General features: G+C 43.2%; 1 long non-coding RNA gene across 1 annotated transcript; it reads right to left on the bottom strand.

Annotated features, from left to right (window-relative positions):
- Positions 1 to 212: 212 nt before the first annotated feature.
- On the bottom strand, positions 213 to 6,930 carry LOC125485885. The gene is made up of 3 exons (XR_007264612.1): positions 6,726 to 6,930; positions 4,926 to 5,039; positions 213 to 4,159 (listed from the first exon to the last, which is right to left on the bottom strand). It is a non-coding gene; the product is annotated as an uncharacterized LOC125485885 (long non-coding RNA).
- Positions 6,931 to 7,446: the final 516 nt, after the last annotated feature.

Raw genomic sequence — 7,446 nt, 5'->3', positions numbered from 1 at the left:
GGCCACAAATAGTAAGAGGGGCTCCAAAAGTGGGAGAGAAGTTTTAACCATTACAACAGAAGAATACTGAGCTAACTGGGAACCAGAAAAAACTGAGGTAATGGGTTCCTTGCAAATGTGTGTGAAGTCCTTAGCTTAAAGTTGCAAGAGTTCAGAAGCCTTTCTATGGGGAAGCAAAATAGTGAAAACTGTTATAATGAACACTCTGTAAATTGGATAAAATAACAATGAACAATTTTATTTCATAAAGACTGTGATGTATGTGTTATCACATCTTAACCTATCTCAGATATTGTGAATTATTCTTGGTGCAGTGATTTTGTTAGAAATAAGCATTCCATAGTTCAACTGTGACCTTACCAGTTTGTCTGACGTTCTGAGGACTTAGGTTCAAATCTCGCTGTGGCAAATGGTGATATTTGAAATCAACAAAAATCTGGATTAAAAACCAAATCTAATGGTAACCATTATCGATTGTTGTTAAAAACCCACCTGGTTCACTAATGTCTATTAAGGAAGGAAATCTGCCTTCCTTTCCTAGTTTGGGCAGTATGTGACATCAATTCCACAGCAATCTGTTTGATTCTTCATGCACCCTGGCCAATTAGGGAAAGACAATAAATGCTGTCATTGCCCACATCCCATGAACAAACTTTTAAAAGTTAGGTACGATCATCATCCTCATTCAACAGATCTGGGATCTATGCAGAGTCCACAGTGAGAACCAGACAGTAGGTCCACTTCCTTTCTCCTAGTTTGAAACCAACACTCGAATCAGAACTTAACACTGAGGGAAACCGAAAGAACTGCAGATGCTGTAAATCAGGAACAAAAACAGAAATTGCTGGAAAAGCTCAGCAGGTCTGGCAGTATCTCTGAAGAAAATAATCAGAGTTAACATTTTGGGTCCGGTGACTCTTCCTCAGAACAGTTCTGAGGGAGGGTAACTAGACCCGGAATGCTAACTCTGACTTTTTTTCTTCACAGATGCTGCCAGACCTGCTGAGCTTGGCCAGCAATAATTGGTTTTATTCCTCAATGCTGAGGAAAAGGGATCAGAGGTTAGCTGGTAAAGTGTCTGCTTGTAAGGGTCTAAGGATTCCTATTGCACTCACAGGGTTAAAAAAGTATAATACATGGCATTGCTGAAGAGAACAATGAGATGGAAAAACTCAAGATGCGTGCTTCTAATCAGGACAATGAGCTGACAGCGTGACTAATTCATTGCAATGGTACAAAATAAATGAAACCAATTCCCTCTCGCTATCACAACTGACAAAAAAAAACAGGCTTATGATTCTGTGACTCAAGCAAGCTATTTATATTGTAACGTCCATGCATTTTTGAACATGTATAGCTTTAGATAAGTCATGCACTTGAACTCTTGAGATTAATTTAAGCCCTTGCACAAGTAGTTGTTAAAGAGAATCCGATGTTTTACTGTTATGTGATAATAGCGGTTCCTTTTAAACATTGCTAAAATGATTAATTGTCCAAGTCAGTCTGTGGTTGGCTAAACAGCAAAAATTTTCTCCCCAGTAAGGAGAAAGTGGTATTTTCAGAGCAGAGCCTTAGCAAAGCAACTGTGATTGGCTCGATTCATCCTTCAAAAGAGTAACTGGAAAAATATCTAATGGGGAATGGGATTGGGATTTATGGAGTTGGGTACAGACTGAATTAATTAGATTCTCTGTGAGGTATCTGTATCAATAGGTAAACAGAAAATGTTTTCTGGATGGCAATAGGTCAGGATTGAATGTCAGAGCTGGAAGAATCAATTGGTTTGAACACTGTGGCACACAGAATGCATTTTTCTTGCAGCAGATGAAGGTGTTAGGATAGGGCAGCATTGACCCTCAGTGTGTCTCACTATCCTGTCAACTCCCTCAGGTATTCACTCCTGTGCACACAGCCAGCTGAACAGTGGGTAATGTTGAAAGTGGGGGCATAGGTCTTGGCGAAAGCCAATGTCACTTTTTCCCCTGTTTCCATATGATCGATTTGGTGCTCAATGCACACCCCCAACCATTCTGTCCAGGGAGGGGGCGCTACAGCATGACTTATCCTTACACAGAGACAAGGACAATTACATGAAAAACAAGGGTAAGGGTTAGAGTTAATGTGAGGGTTAGGGTGAAAAACAAAGGTTTATGAAATTTAGAACTTGTTTAAGTGACATTCAATGGAAAACAAACTGTTTACATAACATTGTGAGCCATTGTTCCCCATATACCATTCCTCTCTATTCTGCTGTGCCCACACACTGAGCTGCCCTGCTCTGCAACGGGGTGGAGGGAGCTTGCTCTGTACTGGACCCGCCTTAGCACTGGAGGTTTGGTCGGGCACACTGAGGCTCGTCTTGCTAGCGCCAAGTTGACCCACCTGGGCTAGAACTTCCAATGGTCATGTGGGTGGGGGGGATGGTGGTTGCAGATAGGGTGGAAGTGGACAGCCTAGCCACCTCTGCAGTCCCAAGTGGAGAGTGTGGAGGGGCCTGTTTGTATCTCCTCCTCTGGCTGGATCCCTCATGACATTGTCCCGTCCGCCTGTGAGCAGGGGGCTCTGGGACTAGGCTCAATGTTCACCATCTCACTCTCTCCCTGCCTTTGGTCCTCAGGACAAATGCATGGGACACAGGAGTGCAGTTGTTGGCGACTCTGAGGGTGCTGGACTTACCTCTCCATGGCAGCTGCCAACCTGCCCACGGAGGAAGACAGATGGTTGCAGGATTGGCTACATTGCAGCAGAGCCTGATCTTTGGCAGGTAGTGCATTGTGATACTGATTGTATCACTCCAGCTTCTCTCTGCAGAGGGTCAGTGCCTTCTGGAGGTTGCCTGCTGCTCCTACCTGTGCCGCTGGATAAACTCTCTCATCGCTGAGGCCTCAGGGCCCTCCCTCACTGGAAGCTGAGAAGGTGCCTGGTCTTTGGCAGCCCTCTGAACGCCAATGCTCTAAGGCACTTCTCCCTTGCCCATCTGCCCTTTCATGGCACATGCCTGCTAACAGAACCTATCTAGATGTCATCATCTGTGCTGCTGACGCTTCTCATAGGCAGTCTTGACAAGGGACCCTCTAATACCTCCACACTCTCGTCTCATAGGAACATAGGAATTAGGAACGGGAGTGGGCAATTCAACCCACTCTGCCATTTAACATCATCATGGCTGATCTTATCCTGGTCTCCAACTCCACATTCCTGCCTGCTCCCCATAGCTCAGTGGACTGGTCCTTGGGAGAATGAGTGCACTGTAAGACACAAGAGACGGAATGCGTTGTGGTCTGTAGAGGTGATCACTGCATTGCACTGGTTTATGTAAGCATTGCAAAGCAATGACAAGTGCTACCTACCCAGGACCGAGACATCTCCGATTCCCTGGAAGGGTGGTCTTGGTCTTCTCCTGCATGGCAAGTGCTTTTTCCTCAGAGAGGGTGAGGGCATGGGTATTGAGTGCCTCCTACCTTTCCAACCTTGTTTTACCCTGTTATGGGCTGTCTTCCCATGCAACGACAGCAAGGAGCAAATGAGTAATTCACAAATGGATGGCTTGGCTGTGAGGGCTGGTGCGCGCGGGGAAAGGTGTTGAGTTATTCCGAGAGAGGGGAGGTCATAGCTCAGAGGGCATGCTGGGTTAGTGACGTAGGTGTATGGGGATAACATTAGCGAGCGAGGGAAGGTGTCACATTTAACACAGGAGTTGACAGGACATGAACCTTGGTGGAAGCTGGATGTGGCTGCAGAGTTACATTGAGTGCAAATTAGAATCTGGAACTTACTCTCGTGGAGCAGAGAATGTCATTCACCTTCTGCAGCACTGCAGCTCAGTCTTCCTCCTAGAGATAGTACTGATCTGGATAGTGATCGCTGATAGGTCTGATGGCCTAACCTCCTCTGCTGGTCGTCCATGAAGAGAATCCATCTCCTCCAAATCACCCGGTCCATAAGGAACTCCAGATCTCTCTCTCTGAGAAGGATGAAGATAGCCTCCCTTTCTTCACCATCCCCCCTGACTCCTTCCATGACCAAGCAGGACAGCATCCAGATGACAGCACTCCTCTAGGTACAGTGTGTGCTTTGGAAGATGGCGCAGATGGTCTTTGGTCATTGGCCAGTTACTCCAGGTGTGGTAAGATGAGATGTAAATCAGTCAGGATACACCCTTGAGGGTTCAAATGCTAATTAACGCAGGAAATTTCTTAAAAACATTGAGAAAACTCACTCAGCCTCACTGGACAAATCGTTCCATCAAACTTGATTCTACTCGCCTTTAGCCAAAAATCATATAATTCAGTCCTACACACGTCACCTGCAGATTAACTTGTGTGTTGACTGTTAAACATGTTAAGCCTTAACTGCATGATTTTCCATACTACTATTCACTATGTCATCTCAACGATGATGGCCTTATGATCAATCTCTCACCAGGGAATGGACAGGAGTAAATGCAGGAAGAAAGTTCCTGTTGCCCAGGGAATCCCAAACAAAGGCCACAGTTTAAGGACACAGAGTAGGCCATTTAGGACTGAGATGAGGAGAAATTTCTTCACCTAGAGAGTGGTGAGCCTGTAGAATTCCCTGCCTCAGAAAGCAGTTGAGGCCAAAATGAATGTTTTCAAAAAGGAGTTAGATATAATTCCTAGATCTAAAGAGATCAGAGGTTATGGGGTAAAAATGGGAACAGGGTATTATGTTGGATTATGACATGAATAGCAGAGCAGCATTAAGGACTGAAATCTGCTCCTATTTTCTATGTTACTAGGTCTATGAATCATTTTTTAAAACAAAAAAACCACTTTAAGTCATAAACAGACATTAAAACAACAACTGATTGTATAGCTTGCAAACTCACAGCGAAGTCACAGCAGTGTAAATGTACAACACATGGAGTTTTGAACGTGATTTTGTTAAAGATAAGATACACGTACCATCAGTCGTCCATTATGTTCTTAAACCCTTGGGAATTTGATGCGTCCAGTATTTTCTTATTGCATGAGCTATTCAATTTATATTTACATCAATCTGGAACATTTTTTCCGTTCCTGCTGGAGACAGGGGAATGGTTTCCATTCAATTATGAAGTCAGGTGAACCTCAGGAGGTCATATTTTGCCACATGAAAACGTTAACTGAAATATATGATACCAAATATATCGGGGAATGGCATTGAAACATTATTAAGAATGTGATAAGGTTTGTGTATTGAAAAAAAAATCTATCAGTTAGAGTCAAAAACACTGGCAAACTAAACCCCAATATTTTTTAGAAATATTGAAGTCAAGTAAGTTTGTATTTACTGATAGCTGACATAGCATCAGCTGCTGTTCCATTGTATCATCAATCTAACTCCGTCTTTCTCCTCATTCATCCATTTCATACCAGGAGCAGATCACAGACAGATTTTGTTTTCCAATAATGTAACAGATTTGTAGATATTATAAAATGCTTTTCTCTCTATTCAATAAGATCATGGTCTGGTTTTGGTTTTTATTTCACTTTCTCCTGACTTTCCACAGCCTTTGTGTGTGAAATGCTTCCTGTCATCACTCCTGAACAACCTAGCTCTAGCTTTTCAAACTAAAGACACATCATTACCTTATTAAATAGCAAAGTAGGCCTGAGGAGCCAAATGGCCTATTTTTGTTCCCATTTCTGATGATCTTATGATCTTACATTTGTTATCACCAGTTGAGAATGTGTGTTTTCCAGCTCTCCCCTTTTAGCCTCATTGGTTGCTCACAACCAAAGGTTTGAGTTCTTTATTATCAAGAGGCTATGGTCCTTCCCATTTAAAATATGGTTAGCCATTTTATTCTGTTCTTCTCGGGGATTAGTTTCGTTCTGGCAGGAGGACATTTTGAGGCGTAGACATTGTTGTGTAGTAGAAAACCTGGCAGCCAATTGGCATATAGCAAGCTTTGGCCATCAGCAATAAGATAAAGGACCAGACAACTCAATGATATAGATTGAGAGAATAAAACCGGCAAATAAACTGGAGAGAAATCTACCGACCTCTCAACTACACCATGGGATCCTTTAGATCATCCTAAGAGTACAGGCAAAAAAGAAAATACCTATATCAATTCTGGATAGTGATGTGAGCTGTGGTGTTTTATTCTTATCTAATTTGGAAAAGTTCTGTTTATTTTACATTTGCAGACACAGTACCAACTAAGAAACATGTTAGTATTTAATCAACTGAGCTAACTTTAGTGATCATTTAGAGACTCAGATATGAAATGCAAGTTCTTAACATGAATTAACTTCATCTTGAACCTACCTACCATTGCTTCCACAATCTATTTTGCTTCCCTTTTCCCATCCTGTACAGAAAGAAATTATTTATTCTGGTATCAATTTCCCTAAGATATAGCAGCCTCTGATATCTTAGCTAATTCCTCAATATTTCTTTTTCTGACTCCTGGAGTGATTGTAACCCTTGAATGTGAGTTCCCTGATTGGGACTGTTAATCTGGTCCAAGCAGAGAGCGCTCGCTGACAGATAAGAACAGGACTGTCAGATACTCTGACATTTTGAGAGCTGGCTCTGAGGGAGCTGGATCAGTGTCAAGGACTCTCTACATGTAAATAAAGGATGACATTGTTTGCGGGATACTGGCCTCTGTGGAGATATTTCAATCTCCCACTTACACACCCTGGCAAACAATATCCTTTAAGTCTCCTCACAATTAATGAAAATGTTCCACAAAAAAAACACATAAAACTCACCTTATTTTTAATGCCACTAATATGTATCTTCGGTAGTATCCAGGAGCCCAGTGTTTAATTCACAAAGGCATCTTATAAATACAGCAATTTAATGCATGGTAATAGTGAGGCAGATAACAAAATCAACAGTGTGGAGCTGGAGGAACACACCAGGCCAGGCAGCATCAGAAGAACAGGAAAGTTGACATTTCGGGTCGGGACTCTTCTTCAGAAATGGGGAGGGGAAGGAAGCTCCGAAATAAATAGAGAGAGGAGGGGTGGGGCTGGGGAAGGTAAGTGTGATGGTGATAGGTGAGTACAGAAAGACAGTGGTGGGGATTGGTCAGGATAGGTGGGAGAGAAGATGGACAGGTTGTGTCAGGTAAAGGAGGTGGGGACGAAAGGGAGGGTTGTTGACGGGATGAGGACGGGTGTGGAGAGATTTTAAAACTGGTGAATTCCATGTTTAGGCCATCGGGCTGTAGGCTCCTGAGGTGGAATATGAGGTGCTGCTCCTCCAGTTTGCAGGTGGCGTCATTGTGGCACTGGAGGAGGCCCAGGATGGAAATGTCACCCAGGGAGTGGGAAGGGGAGTTAAAATGATTGGTGACCTGAAGGTGTTGTTTGTCACATACAGAGCGCAGATACTCTACGAAATGGTCTCCGAGTCTATGCTTGGTCCCACTGATGTAGACGAGACCACATCGGGAGCAGTGGATACAATAGATCAAGTTGATGATGT

The sequence above is a fragment of the Rhincodon typus genome, chromosome 23, assembly GCF_021869965.1.
Source record: "Rhincodon typus isolate 14 chromosome 23, sRhiTyp1.1, whole genome shotgun sequence".
Taxonomy (NCBI): domain Eukaryota; kingdom Metazoa; phylum Chordata; class Chondrichthyes; order Orectolobiformes; family Rhincodontidae; genus Rhincodon; species Rhincodon typus.
Note: the sequence above shows the minus strand (reverse complement) of the source record. Positions and strands in the feature narration are given on the sequence as shown.